The 20,026-nt window shown below is 44.5% G+C and overlaps 1 non-coding gene across 1 annotated transcript; it reads left to right on the top strand.

The window, feature by feature from the left end:
• The first annotated feature begins 18,490 nt into the window (after positions 1-18,490).
• On the top strand, positions 18,491-18,563 carry TRNAR-UCG (transfer RNA arginine (anticodon UCG)). Its single transcript has one exon. It is a non-coding gene; the product is annotated as a tRNA-Arg (tRNA).
• The last annotated feature ends 1,463 nt before the right edge of the window (positions 18,564-20,026 follow it).

Below are 20,026 nucleotides of genomic sequence, written 5' to 3'. Positions count from 1 at the left end.
GTTCTGCTGGTGGAGGAGGCTGTTCATGGGTGTGAGGACCTGTGAGGTGGATAACAGGCTCTCAGAGGATACTGGGATGAGGGGCGGGGGATCCACTGAAGGGGGAGGGACAGGGAGGGTATGGGGTGAAAGGGGAGGGAGGACGGGAAGGAAAGGGGGGGAGGGAGGACTCGGGAGGAGGGGAGGGGTAGAAGGGTGGGGATTGGGTGTGGGGGGAGGGAGATTTGGCTGAACATTTGAGTGGGGGCAGGGAGGGTTTGGGGTAAGGGGGTTTTCTATGCGGAGGAGCGAGGCGGGGTGGTCCTCCCATCTGGTGTTACTGGGTAGCTGGTTGTGGGTTCCCCCCTCGCTTCTGGGGGTGTTGTGTTGGGAGCTGTGACTTCCTGGTTTTCCCCTCTCGCCCTGCGCCTCTTCCTTGCTTCTGCCATCACGGCTCTCTCCTCCCTTGTCATGTCTCTCTGGAGGAATACATTTTTTAATTTTCCCACGTTTTTCAGGGAGCTCTTCCTTGATAGGATCTTCTCCTTTGTGCTCTCGTTTGCAAACACTATCTTTATCATTCGGTCTCGGTCTTTGTTGTACCAGCCTAGCCTGAAAACCTTCTCAATGCTATGCTCATCCCCTTCCATGTCAAGTGCCTGTGTGTGTGTGTGTGTGTGTGTATATATATATATATATATATATATATATATATATATATATATATATATATATATATATATATATATATATATATATATATATATATATATATATATATAAATATATATATATATATATATATATATATATAAATATATATATATAAATATATATATATATATATATATATATATATATATATATATATATATATATATATAAATACCACAACCACTGGGCAAATACAAAATGTTCTTCCAGACATTCTCGTTGTCGAGCCACCGGACTGCACTCTCCTGGGTGCCCCCATTGGCCCACGAGCAATCAAGGAGGTCCTGGCTGCAAAAATCACTGATCTAAAGAGAATGCAGGACAGGATTGACAAGATTGATGCCCATGATGCTCTCTTTCTCCTCACATGATGCCTGTCTCTTCCTAAGTTGACCTACTTTCTGAGATGTTCTCCATCCTACAGTAGCCCTAAGTTAAATGTGTATGACACCCTTCTGAGGTCGATGCTGGTGAAAGTCCCAAACCTGCCATTGGACGACTCTCAGTGGGAGCAAGCAACCCTTCCTGTAAGACTCGGCGGCCTTGGTGTCCGCACAGCCTCCCAAATTGCTCTACCAGCCTTCCTTTCCTCCTCCCGCGCATCGCACGACCTCGTCAGAGATATCTTACCTGCAACCCTAAGAGATTCAGCAGGAATACACGATCCTGCTTTCACTGAAGGTTCAAATCAGTGGGATGTTCTTGCAGCCCCAGCAACCATTATAGAGCCAACAAAACAACACAAACAGTCCGGCTTGGACTACCCTCTAGTGGAAAAAGTAGCTGATGCCATGCTCAGTGCCGCAACATCAGACAAGGAGAAAGCCCGCTTCAGAGCAGTGCGTGCCCCCCATGCAGGAGACTTCCTCCTGGCAGTACCCATGTCAGCAATGGGCACGCGCCTAGATCCGGAATCCCTTCGTGTAGCAGTGGCCCTCCGCCTTGGTGCCCCAATTCACACTGAATACAAGTGTATTTGCAACAGGGTGGAAGCAGACCAATACGGACTGCATGGGTTGCATTGCGGAAGCACAAAGGGCTGGCATGCAAGACACAACGAGGTCAATGACATCATCAAGAGAAGCCTCGTATCAGCTAGGTGCCCCAGCGGAAAGAGAACCTCGCATCCTAGGGGTCCAAAACCCGGATTTCCCCGCACTTCGCCCTGATGGCATCACCATATACTCATGGAAGGAGGGTAGACAGTTGGTGTGGGACTACACATGTGTATCCACCCTGGTTGACACCTATGTACACTTCGGAGCTGATCAAGCAGGTGGGACGGCCAACCACAGGGAAACAGCAAAATCACTCAAGTACAGGCGACTGGAAGGTCAATACCTTTTTGTTCCCATAGCGTCTGAGACGCATGGCCCCTGGGGCAAGAGTGCCTTGGAATTTCTCAAGGAATTGGGTTCCAAGCTCATTGACGTCACCAGAGACCCAAGGGCTTCCAGTTTTTTGTTTCAGCGCCTCAGTGTGACGATCCAGAGGGGAAATGCTTGCTGCGTCCTCGGTTCCTGTCCGGAAGCGGAGGAGCTTCAAGAGATCCATAACCTTTAGGCATTTGTCTTGTATGTTTTGTAACCTTTATATACACAATAAAGCAAAAAAAAAAAAAAAAAAAAAAAAGAAAGGGGGTGGTAGGAGAAAAGCACACAGAAACTGTATTGGAGGGGACCTACATTCCCTCCAATGCGTTATGTGAGGTTTCCTCCGAGGCTATGGTTCCCCCTTCTTTCTTCCAGCCAGAGGTGGTACTCCCTTCCTTATTTTATATATATATATATATATATATATATATATATATATATATATATATATATATATATATATATATATATATATATATATATATATATATATTAGTATATTTTGGTAGCAGTCTTTCCTGTAGACATAAGTTATTATATATGACCGAAAAAGTAAGATTAATAATTCTAACACGAATTTTCTCAATATTTCTTATGTTTCTTTTCACTGTCGATGGTAATTGAAAAATCAGTTCTCCAAAATTCATTTTTATTTCTAGTCTGATGCGACACTTGAACGCGTTTCGTAATAACTTATTACATTTTCAAAGACTTTAGTTTACACACACACAACTATAACCTGCAAACACTAAACAGATTTCTTACTATGCTATAATTCAAACGGCTTTTCATTTTATATACCTGCATTTGGGTGAGGTGATATGTTACCTCACCCAAATGGTTTTAACAGTTTTGGATGAGGTGAAAACAAACTTTCAACACAAGACAGAACACGAAACAATGGGTATAATAATGGGTAAGTTAAAGGGAAGAATGGAAGTAACTGCAAAGGGCTTATTAGCCCGTATTTCTTGATGCTTCTATATTGGTGCGGAGTCTTGAAGTGGGTAGAATATAGTTGTGCATTAATTGGCTATTGATTGCTGGTGTTGACTTCTTGATGTGTAGTGCCTCGCAGATATCAAGCCGCCTGCTATCGCTGTATCTATCGATGGTTTCCGTGTTTTTTGTTAAGACTTCTCTGGTGATGGTCTGGTTCTGGAAAGAGATTATATGTTCCTTAATGTAGCCCTGTTGCTTATGCATTGTTAATCGCTTGGAAAGAGATGTTGTTGTCTTGCCTATATACTGGGTTCTTTGAGGCTTACAGTCCCCAAATGGGCATTTGAAGGCATAGATGACATTGGTGTTTTTCAAAGCGTTCTGCTTTGTGTCTGGAGAGTTTCTCATGAGTAGGTTAGCAGTTTTCTTGGTTTTATAGTAAATCGTCAATTGTATCTTCTGATTTTTGTCTGTAGGGATAACGTTTTTATTAACAATATCTTTCAGGGCCCTTTCCTCCGTTTTATGAGCTGTGGAAAAGAAGTTCTTGTAAAATAGTCTAATAGGGGGTACAGGTGTTGTGTTAGTTGTCTCTTCAGAGGTTGCATGGCGTTTCACCTTCCTTCTTATGATGTCTTCAACGAAATCATTGGAGAAGCCGTTGTTGACTAGGACCTGCCTTACCCTACAGAGTTCTTCATCGACTTGCTTCCATCCTGAGCTGTGGCTGAGAGCACGGTCGACATATGCGTTAACAACACTCCTCTTGTACCTGTCTGGGCAGTCGCTGTTGGCATTTAATGTTCATGTGTTCATTTTCATGTGCCCATCCGGGCTCAAGAAGGGTGCCTCTTTAGTACAAGCTTGGAGTAGTTTCCTTAGAATATTTTCTGGTATGTCAAGAGGAGTACAGGCCGGATCACGATACACTCTGTCGGCTATCATCCCGATTGTCTCGTCCACAGATACGTTGGTAAACAGTGATTCGACGTCCAACGAGGCTCTTATCCCTGTGGCCCGTGTGCCCCGCAGTAAGTCAACAAATTCCTTTGGAGACTTCAGGCTGAAGGCGCAAGGGACATAAGGAGTCAGCAGGCCGTTGAGTCGCTTCGCCAGTCTGTACGTGGGTGTGGGTATCTGGCTAATGATTGGCCGAAGTGGGTTTCCAGGCTTGTGTGTTTTGACATTTCCATACGCATATCCAGGTTTATATTCCCCTACATATTTCCATTTCCATACGCATATATGAATATGCGTATGGAAATGTCAAAACATTTCATTGAACATTGCTTCCTACCCCTATCTTCATTACATTACATTTGCTTGGATTAAACTCTAACAGCCATTTGTTCGACCATTCCTGCAGCTTGTCCAGGTCTTCTTGAAGCCTCAAGCTGTCCTCCTCTGTCTTAATCCTTCTCATAATTTTGGCGTCGTCAGCAAACATTGAGAGGAATGAGTCTATACCCTCTGGGAGATCATTTACGTATATCAGAAACAGGATAGGTCCACGTACAGAGCCCTGTGGGACTCCACTGGTGACTTCACGCCAGTCTGAGGTCTCACCCCTCACTGTAACTCTCTGCTTCCTATTGTTTAGGTACTCCCTTATCCACTGGAGCGCCCTACCAGTTACTCCTGCCTGTTTCTCTAGCTTATTCATCAACCTTTTATGGGGTACTGTGTCAAAGGCTTTCCGACAGTCCAAAAAAATGCAGTCCGCCCACCCTTCTCTTTCTTGTTTAATCTTTGTCACCTGGTCATAGAATTCTATCAATCCTGTAAGGCAAGATTTACCCACCCTGAACCCATGTTGATGGGTTGTCACGAAGTCTCTTCTCTCCAGATGTGTTACTAGGTTTTTTCTCACAATCTTCTCCATCACCTTGCATGGTATACAAGTTAAGGACACTGGCCTGTAGTTCAGTGCCTCTTGTCTGTCACCCTTTTTGTATATTGGTACTACATTAGTAGTCTTCCATATTTCTGGTAGGTCCCCCGTTTCCAGTGACCTACTATACACTATGGAGAGTGGTAGGCAAAGTGCTCCTGCACACTTTTTCAATACCCATGGCGAGATTCCATCCGGCCCAACAGCTTTTCTCACATCCAGCTCCAATAGGTGCTTCTTGACCTCATCTCTTGTAATTTCGAACCTATCCAAGGTCACCTGGTTTGCTGCCACCTCTTCTAGCGCCGCGACATCTCCCTGTTCTATTGTAAAGACCTCCTGGAACTTTTTGTTGAGTTCTTCACACACCTCTTTGTCATTCTCTGTGTACCTGTCCTCGCCCATCCTAAGTTTCATCACCTGTTCCTTCACTGTTGTCTTCCTCCTGATGTGACTGTGTAGTAGCTTGGGTTCGGTCTTGGCTTTATTAGCTATATCATTTTCATACCTTTTCTCAGCTGCTCTTCTCACACTGACATACTCGTTCCTGGTTCTCTGGTATCTCTCTCTACTTTCTGGTGTTCTGTTATTACGGAAGTTCCTCCATGCCCTTTTGTTCTGCTCCTTTGCTTTCATACATTCCTTATTAAACCTTAATTAATTCCTTATTATTGTGTGTGTGTGTGTGTGTACTCACCTAATTGTGCTTGCGGTGGTTGAGCTTTGGTTTTTTGGTCCCGCCTCTCAACCGTCAATCAACAGACCGTGTGTGTGCGTGTGTGTGTGTGTGTGTGTGTGTGTGTGTGTGTGTGTGTGTGCGTGCGTGTGTGTGTGTGTGTGTGTGTGTGTGTGTGTGTGTGTGTGTGTGTGTGTGTGTGTGTGTGTGTGTGTGTGTGTGTGTGTGTGCGTGCGTGCGTGTGTGTGCGTAAATCACGAAAATTAAAACGTGATGAAAAATGTGCCTGCCTCTCAAGTTTGAGCAGCAGTCTCATGTGAGGTACTGTGTCAAGGGCCATTTGGCAATCTAGAAATATGCAGTCTGCTCAGCCTTGTCTGTCATGCCTTATCCTTTGTATTTTATTATAAAATTCCAAAAGATTTGTTAGGCATGATATCGCTGTTTAGAACCCATCTTGGTGTTTGTTTATAAACCTAATGCTCTCCAGGTGTGCAACAAATCTTAGCCTAATTATTCTTTCAAGTATTTTGCAGGGGATGCTTGTCAGTGATACGGGTCTGTAGTTAAGTGCCTCCTCCCTATCTCCTTGCTTGAAAATCGATACGATATTTGCCTTCTTCCAGCATCTGGACAATTCTCCTGACATAAGTGACTCATTAAAGATCTTTGCCAGAGGCACGCTGAGGGCCTGCGCTGCCTCTTTTAGTATCCACCGCGATACTTTGTCGGGTCCAACTGCTTTAGTTGCATCCAGTGTTGTCAACTGTTTCATTACCTCCTCTGTTGTCACCTCTATATCTGATAGTCTTCCGTCTAGCATAATCTCTCCTATCAATGGGAGCTGCTCAGACTCGGTTTTGAACACTCCATGGAAACTTGCATTCAGTACCTCGCAGATTTCCTTGTCACTTTATGTATATGCCCCTTCTGTTTTCCTCAGTCTTATCACTTGGTCATTTACCGACATCTTCCTTCTTATATGGCTAATTTGTAATTTAGGTTGCTTTTTCGTTTTCATTGCAATATCTTTCTCATAATTTCTTTCCGATACTCGTCTTATGTTAATGTAATCGTTCCAGCTCTGTTATATCTAATCCTGTTGTCCTCTGTTCTTTGTCTTCTGTACTTCCTCCACTCCCTCCTGCTTCTCATTTTTGCTTCCTGACACTGTCTATTAAACCATGGGATATTATATTCCTTCCTGTTTTTTTCCTTTACTGTTGGAATAAATCTCTCTTCAGCCTCCTTGCATTTCCACATGACTAGGTTCATCATATCTTGCAGTGCTTTTCCTCTACTTTCTTCCTCCCATTGCACTTTTCCCAGGTTGTCCCTTATCCTTCTTTAGTCCCCTTTCCTGTAATAAACTCTCCTTTCCCGGACCTCTTGTCCTTTGGTCACAATTATGAGTTCCATCGTGTAGTCAAAAACTAAGACACAACGGTCACTGACTCCTAGTGGTATTTCATGTTCCAAATTCTCGATGTCTTCAACAATCAGGTCTAATAGGCTTGGCATATCCCTTCTTTTCCTTGTGTCTTCTTTCACATGCTCTGTTAGGAAATTCCTGTCAATAACGTCTACTAACTTCGCTCCCCATGTTTCCTCCCCGCAATGGGGATTCCTTGTTTCCCAATTTATCTCTCCATGGTTTAGGTCCCTCATAACCAGGAGTTTCGCTCGCATTCTATGCGCTATTGTTGCTGCCCTCTGCAGTTCATCTATATATGCCTTGTTGCTATCATCATTCTCCTGCCTGGGACTTCTACTGTTTGGTGGGGGATTGTAGAAAATCAAGATCACAATCTTCTTCCCAACCGCTGTACTCACCTACTTGTGGTTGCGGGGGTTGAGTTTTGGCTCTTTGGTCCCGCCTCTCAACCATCAATCTACTGATGTACAGATTCCTGAGCCTACTAGGTTCTGTCATATCTACATTTGAAACAGTGTATGGAGTCAGCCATCACCACATCACTTCCTAATGCATTCCATTTATTAACTATTCTGACACTGAAAAAGTTCTTTTTATTGTCACTGTGGCTCATTTGGGAACTCAGCTTCCACTTGTGTCCCCTTGTGCGTGTACATGTGTTAAATAGTCCATCATTGTCTACCCTGTCAAATCCCCCTGAAAATTTTGTATGTGGTGATCATGTCTCTCCTAACTCTTCTGTCTTCCAGCGACGTGAGGTGCAGTTCACGTAGTCTGTCCTCATAACTCATGCCTCTTAGTTCTGGGACTAGCCTAATGGCATACCTCTGAACTTTTTTCAGCTTCGTCTTGTGCTTGACTAGGTATGGACTCAATGCTGGGGCTGCATACTCCAGGATTGGTCTTACATATGTGGTATACAAGGTTCTGAAGGATTCCTTATACAGGTTTCTGAAAGCAGTTCTGATGTTAGCCAGCCTCACATAGGCCGCTGATGTTATTTTTTGGATGTGGGCTTCAGGAGACAGGTTTGGCGTGATATCAACTCCTAGATCTTTCTGTCCATTTTGCGAAGGACTTCATCTCCCATTTAGTATCCAGTGACTGGCCACCTAGTTCCTCATCCTAGTTTCATTACCTTACATTTACTTGGGTTGAAATTTAGTAGCCTTTTGTCAGACCATTCCTTCAGCTTATCTAGGTCATCATGTAGCCTCATGTTACGGCCCTAATGGGACGCAACCGGGTTCTTCTCTGATGGTAGTAGAATTTGGGAATCCGGCCCCAAGTTAGTAGAGGCTTTCAAGAGGTGTGTTCCGTAACGCAAGTTAAATTAAAGGGGGGAGGGATACAAATGTTCCAGTTTTTCTGATATATTTACCACCACCATATATAAATAAATAACAGTCACACGCGGGGATTATTACTACACTTATGTACAGTTGCGTCTTCCTCCAAAGACACTGGATGCTCAACGATGCTCACTCTGGGTAGCCCTGGTTCCTTCTTCCATGGCCCACGATGAATCCACTATGACTATAACAAATCTACCCTGGCCACAGGCCAGCCAAATCACAGTCCCACTGAGTGCTTCGTCGTGGAGACCTTCAACCACAATCCAGCCTGTAGCTGGCAGGTACCGATCAGCTCCGCTGTGTAGGCCACTCCACGACCGATACTAGGGTTACGAGCCCTAGGCAGGAGCCTCGTATGACCCGCTGATCACTCTCCTCACTAAGCACCACAGTGGCTAGTCTCTTCCACCAGCCAGCCCCGGATAAGGCGATTCCCGACACTGCCACGCCTCAGGCAGGCTATTACGCTCTCAACAGAGTTCGTCCGGGGGTGGCTCACAGCTTCTTTAAAGCAGACTCGTGAAAAGACCTTGGCTGCCTTGGGTAGACTGGTCCATCGTCCAACACAGCAGTCCCAGGTCGACTCTGCAATCAGACACGTCATTAATACTGGGACGCTTCACTCACAAGCTTAGACAGAAACGTCCACCTCTTCACTCCATAGATGGCGTTCACTGTCTAAGCACCACCTCACCAGAGGTCAGCAGCGGCTACGTCATGAGCTGACTAGGACAGGAATCCAACACTCCAACACTTATTGCTGGCCTATCCTGTCACCACTAGATGGCGTCGTCCATTTGAAGTGGGTTTCGGGAGCGGACTCACAGATGGCGTTGTCGTCGCTGCTCCGTGCTCCGACGCTGGACTCGGGTCCGTAACACCTCATACTATCCTCCTCTGTCCTGATCCTCCTCATAATTTTTGCATCATCAGCAAACATCGAGAGGAATGAGTCAATTCCTTCTGGGAGATCATTTATGTATATCAGAAACAGTATAGGTACAAGGACTGATCCCTGTGGGACTTCACTGGTGACTCCCCGCCACTCCGAGACCTCGCCCATCACAGTTACTCGCTGTGTCCTGTTGCTTAGGTACTCCCTTATCCAGTGGAGTACCTTCCCTTTCACTCCTGCCTGCATCTCCAGTTTGTGCACTAGTCTCTTATGTAGTACTGTGTCAAAAGCTTTCTGGCAGTCCAGAAATATGCAGTCTGCCCAGCCCTATCTCTCTTGCCTGATTTTTGTTGCCTGGTCAAAGAACTCAATTAAACCTGTTAGGCCTGATTTGCCTTCTCTGAACCCATGCTTCCACTTGCTTTTTTTCGCACAATTTTCTCCATCATCTTGCCTGGAATGCAAGTTAGGGACACTGGCCTGTAGTTCAGTGCCTCCTGCCTATCACCCTTCTTGTATATTGGGACCATATTGGCCGTCTTCCAAATTTTTGGCAGTTCACCTGTTACCAGTGATTTGTTATACGCCATGGAGAGTGGCAGGCACAGAGCTTCTGCTCCTTCTATTAGAATCCATGGTGAGATTCCATCCAGGCCTTTGTCAGGTCCAAATCTAGCAGATACTTCCTCATCTCCCCACTGGTAATCACAAACTCCTCTAGTAGTGTCTGGTTTGATGTTCCCTCTCTTATCTCTGGGACTTCTCCTTGCTCTGAGGTGAAAACCGGGAATTTCTTATTAAGTTCCTCGCACACTTCCTTGTCGTTTGTAGTGAATCTTTCTGCCTCTATTCTCAGTTTCATTACCTGTTCCTTCACTGTTGTTTTCCTCCTCATGTGGCTATGCAGTAGTTTGGGTTGAGTCTTTGCCTTGCTCACTATGTCATTTTCATATTGCCTCTCTATCTCCCTTCTCATCCTGTTATTCATTCCTGGCGCTCTGGTATCTTTCTCTGCTCTCTAGTATTCTGTTGTTTCAATAGTTTCTCCACATCCTTTTACTTACTTGCTTTGCTAGTTTACATCTCTGATTAAACCATGGGTTTCTCATCTTCATTTATTTTTTTCCTTTCGGACTGGGATGAACTTGTCTGCTGCCTCCTTACAATTATGTTTGATGTAGTCCATCATGTCCTGAACCGTCTTTCCTCTGAGCTCTGTTTCCCAACCTATTTCAGTTGAGAATTTTCTCATCTCCTCATAGATTCCCTTTCAGAATGCCGGCCTCTTGTTTTCTGGTCTCTTCCTTGAGTACAATAACCCTTATTCGACCATATACTCAAACAACAGTACACTGTGATCACTCATACCCGCGGGGGCTTCCCCTTATGTCTGAATCGTTCAGTGTGTGTGTGTGTGTATTCATCTAGTTGTATTTGCGGGGGTGGAGCTTTGCTCTTTCGGCCCGCCTCTCAACTGTCAATCAACTGTTTACTAACTACACTAACTACTTTTTTTCACACCACACACACACACCCCAGTAAGCAGCCCGTGACAGCTGACTAACTCCCAGGTACCTATTTACTGCTAGGTAACAGGGGCATTCAGGGTGAAAGAAACTTTGCCCATTTGTTTCTGCCAGGTGCGGGAATCGAACCCGCGCCACAGAATTACGAGTTTTGCGCGCTATCTACCAGGCTGCCTGGCCCCTACCACCTGTGTGTGTGTGTGTGTGTGTGTGTGTGTGTGTGTGTACTCACCTATTTGTACTCACCTATTTGTGCTTGCAGGATCGAGCATTGACTCTTGGATCCCGCCTTTCCAGCAATCGGTTGTTTACAGCAATGACTCCTGTCCCATTTCCCTATCATACCTAGTTTTAAAAGTATGAATAGTATTTGCTTCCACAACCTGTTCCCCAAGTGCATTCCATTTTTCCACTACTCTCACACTAAAAGAAAACTTCCTAACATCTCTGTGACTCATCTGAGTTTCCAGTTTCCACCCATGTCCCCTCGTTCTGTTATTATTATGTGTGAACATTTCATCTATTTCCACTTTGTCAATTCCTCTGAGTATTTTGTATGTCCCTATCATATCTCCTCTCTCCCTTCTTTTCTCTAGTGTCGTAAGGTTCAGTTCCTGCAGACGCTCTTCATATCCCATCCCTCGTAACTCTGGGACAAGCCTCGTCGCAAACCTCTGGACCTTCTCCAGTTTCTTTATGTGTTTCTTCAGGTGGGGCTCCATGATGGCGCGGCATACTCTAAGACGGGTGTGTGTGTGTGTGTGTGTGTGTGTGTGTGTGTGTGTGTGTGTGTGTGTGTGTGTGTGTGTGTGTGTGTGTGTGTGTGTGTGTGTGTGTGTGTGTGTGTGTGTGTTTGTGTGTGTGTGTGTGTGTACTCACCTAATTGTGCTTGTGGTGGTTAAGCTTTGGCTATTGGGTCCCGCCTCTCATCTGTCAATCAACAGGTGTTCAGATTCCTGAGCCATTTGGGCTCTATCATATCTACATTTGAAACTGTGTATGGCGTCAGCCTCCACCACATCACTTCCTAGTGCATTCCATTTATTAACTACTCTGACACTGAAAAATTCTTTCTAACGGCTCTGTGGCTCATCTGGGTACTAAGTTTTCACCTGTGTCCCCTTGTTCGTGACCCACCCATGCTGATGAGTTTGTCTTTGTCCACCCTGTAAATTTTCCTGAGAATTTTGTAGGTGGTTATCATGTCTCCCCCTTACTCTTCTGTTTTCCAGGGATGTGAGGTTCAGCTCCTTTAGCCTTTCCTTGTAGCTCATTCCTCTCAGTTCCGGGACGAGCCTGGTGGCATGCTGCTGAATCTTCTCTAACTTTGTCTTGTGTTTAACTAGGTATGAATTCCAGGCTGGAGCTGCATACTCCAGGATTGGTCTTACATAAGTGGAATACTGGGTCCTGAACGAGATTCCTTACACAAGTTTCTAAAGAGAATTCTTATGTTGGCCAGTCTAGTATAAGCCGCTGATGATATTCTTTTGATGTGGGCCTCTGGGGACAGGTTCGGTGTGATATCAACCCCCAGATCTTTCTCTCTATTTGACTCTTGCAGGATTTCTCCTCCCAGATGATACCTTGTGTTCAGCCTCCTGTAACTTTCGCCTAATTTCATTACCTTACACTTTCCTGAGTTGAACTTTAGCAGCCGTTTTCTAGACCATTCCTCCAGTTTGTCCAAGTCATCCTGAAGTCTCTGTCTATCTTCATCCGTCTTGATTCTTCTCATAATTTTTGCATCAACAGCAAACATTGAGAGGAACGAGTCTACCCTCCAGAAGATCGTTTACATATATTAGAAACAGGATGGGTACAAGTACTGAGTCCTGTGGGACTCCGCTGGTGACATCTCGCCACTCTGATGCCTCCCCCCCCTCACTGTTACTCGCTGTTTCCTGTTGCCGACAGTACTAAGTGCTCCCTTATCCACTGAAGCACCTTCCCTTTTACTCCTGCCTATTGCTTCAATTTTTTTAACAGCCTTTTATAGAGTACTGTGTCATAGGCTTTCTAGCAGTCCCGGAAAATGTAGTCGGCCCACCCTTCTTTTTCCTGCCTAATTTTTGTTGCCTGGTCATAGAATTTTATTAAACCTATGAGGCACAATTTACCATCCCTGAACCCATGTGTGAGGGAATGTAGATTCCCTCAGCTACTTTTCCTAGTTTTCTAGATTAAGCTAGTCACTCTAGGGACTTTAGTCAAGAAGTTTTCAAACTAACATACACTTGTGGGGTGTTGGATGAAAGCTCATGCTATGTACTATCATTTGAGGCTAGCCAGAAGTCTGTGATTACTCTGTAGAGGGAGTTACAGACTTTTCCTGTTTCTGTGAAAATAGGATGGGAGTTGAAAGTGAGTGGTGCGAGAGGATATTTGACTAAAACCGTTAGAGGTGGGGGGACAGTGGGGTGAACGTTGCCCCCCCCCCACCACCATGTGAGACATTGCGCCACTGTCTTTAGGCCTCCCCCTCCTTGTGACGTCACGGGACGCCTGAGGGTGAGGGGCGCCTGTGATTGGTTTAGGCATCTCCGCCTCTAGCTGAGTTTTGGCGCGAATAGCTGTGATTTGTAGCGGCAACTTGGGTTGTGCCGACTTTGTGCTGATAGGTCAAGACAAAGTAGGGGGGAGATATGGGCATTTTGAGTTCCCTTAGCCCGCCAAATCTTCAGTTTGAGCTGGGCGGCAAGCTGAGGAAAAAGTGATTGGGTGGAGGTGGCAGCCTGCCACCTCCACCCCTGTTAATCGCTGTGTCATCCCTTGTTACTCATCATGGATGGCACTCCTGCCATCCTGGGTTGTGTCAAGGCCCAATTTGCGTGAAATTGGGGCCGATGAGGTATGGAAGGAACAGTGACAAACTAAGAAACAGTTACAGTGTTAACCCATGAGGCAGCTGGCCTCATGGTGTATCAGATTGATCCTTTATTCCCTCGGGTCTGAGTATCCTGTCGAGTGTTAATGGACAATGGACAATTGGTGGAATAAGGGCAGTGTAAGTGAGATATTATTACAGGCCCCTGTTGGACTTTGAATTCCACCTGGCGGTGTCCAAGTGGTGACGCCGCCCGCCATTGTCACCCGAATGTACGAGCGAGCATGCTGGTTTGATGGGAGTGTAGGTGATCTCCCATCCACTTGTGTATGCCGGTGGGCGCCAGCCAGCCAGCCCGAGGCAAGCCCCATGTGCGCGCCACCCACCTTGGCCAGCCGCCTGGGGAGGCCCACCCTCCAGGCCACCCCGGCCAAACCCCCACCCCACCCCGCGCGCCACCTCATTCCGGGTGGAGCGCTGTGACGTCCCGCGCTACTTGTGGCCACACCCCTTAGGGCCACGCAGTGGCCACATGCCTTGGCCACCCCTTTGGCCACGCTTAGCCTCCTTCCCTGGACATTCTAGGGCCACACCTCGCACGAGGAGCGAGCTAGGTGTTTACAGCCAGAGAGGTAGTGACCAGGGAAATGATTGTTGAGGATTTAAAGGAATGTGAGTACAAATCATTGTATAACAGTGTCTCAGGACTAGAGGAAATTCCAGTAAAAGCTGTGCTGTCCCATAGCCCTGCCAGGCTAGGGAAGCAGCTGAGAGACAGCTGTCAGTGGCACATCCAGGTGACTGGTAGGACGGTACCTGGAGATGGATGTTGTACACGGGACCACACTGTAGCTATATAGCTATATATAAGTGTGTAGACTGACTCGGGTATGTAACCGGTCAGTGTAGAGATCGACCATATAAATGATCCAGTTGTCGATTCTATATAATCGGTCAGACTGGATTAATGCCATAGAGTACCGCATGTAAATTTATATCATTGCAGAGGTAGGCAGGCCAGTGTTGCAGGGATGTCAGTGGATACCCTGAGGTCTGTGTAGTTAGGGATACATTTATCTGGTGATATAATTTTCATTGATTATGTGAATGCCATTTCTGTGTGTTCATTTGCATGTTTTTATGTACTGTGTTGTGTGGTGAGTCAGTAGATGAGATTGCTGACTGATTGCCTAATGGTGTCATTAGCATGTGGGGTATGCTGATGGCATCATTATGCTGTAGGTTTGTGCAGTGTTGTTATCAGGTATACAATATTACTGCCCTAGAAACTGTGTTGAGGCTTTAAGGGGGCCTCTTTGATTATTCAGGGGAATTCACAGAACTTAATGAGAGCAAGCAATTGATTTGTTAATTGCCTAATTAAGAGAATTAATGCCAGCTGTCCCGTAGCGACGGTGCTTTATATTAACGTAAATTGTCTTGCTGAAGTAGTCCCTTGCAAGGGTTGCAAGATAAGGGGGGGGGGCAGTAATATTGGTATACTCTTGTTGTTGCACAACTGTGTGTCATTACTGTGTGGGTTCAGTAATTAACGAGTTGCAGTAGCCGCAACCGTATGTAGGCAGTGCATTTATGTTGTATTGCATGCCATTGTAGTGTGACCTATGTAACACTGGGGTTACTTTGTTCTTTAAGTTGTGTTGAGGACTTAAGGATTCAGTGAGTTAATTAAAGGGGTAATTAACTGGATAAAGGGTGCACATTTATTGTTGAGTGAGTGAGAGCTGTTATAGGAGAACAGTATTGAGCTTGAGTGAAATACGTCTCGGGTGCAAGTAATTGTCCGTGTGACAACTAATTGACCTCTCTAGCTAATTATGTAATTAGCCTTCTCATCATAAATTCACGTAGTGGGAGAGGATCTGTCAGAGTCTGTCAGTATTTGTGTTAATGTAATTTACTCAGGACTAATTACCTTTCTGGGGTATAGCAATTAGTGGCTCATGATAATTAGTGGAGTAATTAACGTCTGGAGTCTTGAGGACTCAGATGACTCGGTAAAGCGAGGTCATGGAGCTAGCATAAATCGTTATATTAAGCATATCCTGTCTGAGGACAGTGGATTAATTGCACTCATGTTAATTAGGGTAATTAACTCCTCTCCCGTGAATTCACAGTGTTTGATGAGACCTGCTTAGGCAGTGCAGAGTGAGACGTATTTAGGTATGATTAATTATCGGTCCTGGTGACAGTTAATTAATTGCTCGGAGTTAATTAGGGTAATTAACACTCAGTACAGTAAATTTTGACACAGACTGTTGAGAAGCTACCAAGTTAGGGTAGGCTTAGTTAACGTAACTCAATGGGGATGTAATTAGTGGTCCGTTTGACCTTAATTAAGAATTACTCACTGAATACTTGCAAGGGGCCTCGTAGCCTGGTGGATAGCGCGCACGATTCGTAATTCTGTGGCGCGGGTTCGATTCCCGCACGAGGCAGAAACAAATGGGCAAAGTTTCTTTCACCCTGAATGCCCCTGTTACCTAGCAGTAAATAGGTACCTGGAAGTTAGTCAGCTGTCACAGGCTGCTTCCTGGTGGTGGAGGCCTGGTCGAGGACCGGGCTTCGAGGACACTAAAAAGCCCCGAAATCATCTCAAGATAACCTCAAGATAAGAGGAAGGAGTCAAGTGTGATGTAATATAAGAGATTTTTGAGTTATTGTTACCAAGATGACTTGTTTTAAGAGAGACAAGTGTTAATGATCAACGTAGAGTACCATCATGTTGTCTATGAGAGATAATGGTTGTGATTAACGTAGTACTTTGTTGCTGACTGCTGTGATCAGTCAATTAACGTAATTAATTACATAATCAATTTGGTAATTGATTAAGGCAATTTCTTTTGTTTCCATCCATTCCTCATTCCATCGTTCCCTAGTCCTCCCAACCATTCCTTCCTCCCTCATCTCAATGTCCTCCATGCAATTCCCCAATCCAGCGTCCCTTCGTCCTACAAACCAATCCCGACTCCACCATCCCCTCGTCCTCCCTACCATCTCTCAATCCCCTCCCCTCTCCCCTGTCCCCCTCGTTCTACCCACCATCCCCCACTCCTCTTTCCCCTTGTCCTCCCCATTATTCTCGATTCCCCTGTCCCCTCGTCCCCACCATCCCCAACTCCCCCATCCCCCTCGTTCTCCGAACCATTATCTCCTCCCCTATCCCCACGTCCTCCTCACCATCCCCAACTTCTGTCCCCTTATCCTCCCCACCATCCCCAACTCCCCCATCCCCTCGTCCTACCCACCATTATCCCCTCCCCTGTCCCAACGTCCTCCCCAGCATTCCCTATTCCCTCATCCGATGCATTCCCAAATGATCTGATGTTCCCATAAAAAAAATGGGAACATCAAATGATCTGATGTTCCCATCACTGAAATATAAGAAACAGTTAAAAAACGAAATGAAAAAAATGAAAAAATAAAAAAATTAACTATTCTAACGAAATGAACCGTATGGTAAAGAACACAGCTCAGTTCGAACGTAATGTCACACAAAATAAATAAATAAAAATTAAAAAAAAAATCGAAATCTATGAAAATTCAATTTATCAATGAAATCAGAAATATTGAAATGCAATCGTAACATATTTAGTATGGCGTGTGTTGCTCTTACGTTCAACAGATAGCGATGTTTAAAATAAAAAAATACATGTTTTTAACCTTTCATAGGTGTGGCATCTATACTTATACTCACAAAATGAAGGGCAAAGTAAACAACACAAGTTAATTCCAACGCACTGTCACACAAAATAATTAAATCAAATTAAAATAAATCGAAATCTATGAAAATTCAATTTATCAATGCAATCGGAAACACTGAAATTTAATTGTAACATATTTAGTAGAGAGTGTGTTGATATTACATGCAACAGATAGAGCTGTTTTTTAAACAAACTATGTTTTAACCTGCTACAGGTGTGGCATTTATATAGTCGGTATATAAAAACACGATTGTATTCGAATGGAACATTGTGTCAAAATTTCAAAGCAATCGGTGAAGGACTTTCGGAGATTACTGCATGTGTTCCCCTTATGTCCTACAAATGACGCTTTTTTAAAAAAAAACCTGTTTTTTCCTGTCACAGGGGAGGCATGTATATAGTAGATATACAAAAACTCGCGCCTATTTGAATGCAATGTTGAGTCAAAATTTCAAAGCATTGGGTAAGGAGGTTTCGAAGATTTCATTTACATGAAAAAGGCAGTTTATCAAACAAAGCATGTTTTTTTTCTGGTCACAGACGTGACATCTATATAGCATGTATAAAAAAAACACTCGGATGGAAATGGAATGTTGTATGAAAATTTCAAAGTTACTAATCATATTACTAATCATATTGCATTAGCGTAAATATAATTAATATTACGCTTTACTCTGCTTTCATTCAAGCAAATATTTAATTACTGATTTTTGTAAGTGAATACCTAATCAAAATTATAGAATCCTCTCATTGCTTCAGATAACTGTACAACAAATGCACAGTTCAAGGTTGCATAGTTCCTCATAATAACGAATAGTACAAATGGTAAAGGTATAAACCACAGGGGATCCAAAAGTGCATTAACAACCATCAGACCATTTAACTCTTATCAGATCAAAGCTGGGAAGGTAAGGACTGAATTAGATGCATGGACGCTAGAAACCTAACTACGAATTCATTCAGTGTGAACATGTACAAGTGTGTTCGGAATGAGGCCAAAGTCTCGCGTAGTTTCAAAAGTTGATAAAATAATAACCAACAGACTTAGAAGTCCTCACTATAGCCGAACAATACCTAACAATACAGGACCCAGGAGCTGAAATTCGACGTGGCAAACACTAAAAAACTAACACAACGCTACGTTACACGTGAGACCGTGTGGCCTAACGGATAAGGCGTCGGACTTCGGATCCGAAGATTGCAGGTTCGAGTCCTGTCACGGTCGACATACAGTTTTTTCATGAGGAAAGAATAAAAAGAACGCTTCATATCCAAGAAATGTGCTCAAAGGACAGGCAGTATTCACCATAAATGGGATAAAACCACTAACAAAATGACATTTGAGAATTTCGCTTTTGTATCTGGTAAAAAAAAAACATTTATATGTAAACTAACTGTACCTAGCCACACGTTGCTGTGGCTCAGCAACACATGTGCGTTGCTGAGCCACAGAAACCTTCCACTGTCTCCCAGTCCTCCCCTACTATTCCCCCTTCTCCCACATCCCATCGTCCTCCCAACCATTCCTCACTCTTCCCTCCCCTCGTTCTCCTAACCATTCCCCCTCCCTCATCCCTTTGTCCTCCCCACAATTCCCCAATCCAGCGTCCCCTCATCCTCCTAACCATTCCCCACTCCATCGTCCACCGTCCTCCCACCATCTGCCACTCACCGGTCCCCTCGTCCTCCCTACCCTTCCACCCTCCCCTCTCTCCCATCCCCTGATCCTCCTCACCATTCCCCACTCCCCTGTCCCCTGATCCTCCTCACCATCCCCCACTCCCCTGTCCCCTGATCCTCCTCACCATCCCCCACTCCCCTGTCCCCTGATCCTCCTCACCACTCCCCTGTCCCCTGGTCCTCCTCACCATCCCCCACTCCCCTGTCCCCTTGTTTTCCCCACCATTCTCCATTTCCCTGTCCCCTCGTCCCCCACCATCCCAAAGTCCCTCATCCCCTCGTCCTCCCCACCATTATCCCCTCCCCTCTCCCCACATCCTCTCCACCATTCCCCATTCCCTCATCCGATGCATTTCCAAATGAGCTGATGTTCCCATCAGAAAATTGGGAACATCAAATGATCTGATGATGTCATCAATGATATGTCATGGGTTCGTATCCTGGCCGGGGAGGATTTACTGGCGCAATTCCTTAACTGTAGCCTCTGTTTAACGCAACAGTGGCTGTACAAGAATGTAACAACTCTTGTATATATCTCAAAAAAAATAAAAAAAATATATATAAGAAAAACAGTTAAATAAACTTAATGAAAAAATGAAAAAAAAAAAACTATTCCAACAAAATGAACGGTATGGTAAACAACACAGCTCAATTCCAATGCAATGTCACACACAATAATTAAATCAAAATGTAAATAAATCGAAATCTATGAAAATTCGATGGCGCTGTTCAAAATATAACATGTTTTTACCTGTCATAGGTGTCGCATCTTTACTTATACTCACGAAATAAATGGTATGGTAAACAACACAGCTCAATTCCAATGCAATGTCACACAAAAAATTATATCAAATTTAAAATAAATTGATATGTATGAAAATTGAATTTGTCAATGCATTCGGAATCACTGAGATGGAATCGTAACATATTTATTATAACGTGTGTGGCTCTTACGTGCAACATATGGCGCTGTTTCTTAGAAAAATATCATTTTTTTACCGGTCTCAG

Source organism: Procambarus clarkii, chromosome 33 (genome assembly GCF_040958095.1).
Source record: "Procambarus clarkii isolate CNS0578487 chromosome 33, FALCON_Pclarkii_2.0, whole genome shotgun sequence".
Lineage (NCBI taxonomy): Eukaryota > Metazoa > Arthropoda > Malacostraca > Decapoda > Cambaridae > Procambarus > Procambarus clarkii.
Note: the sequence above shows the minus strand (reverse complement) of the source record. Positions and strands in the feature narration are given on the sequence as shown.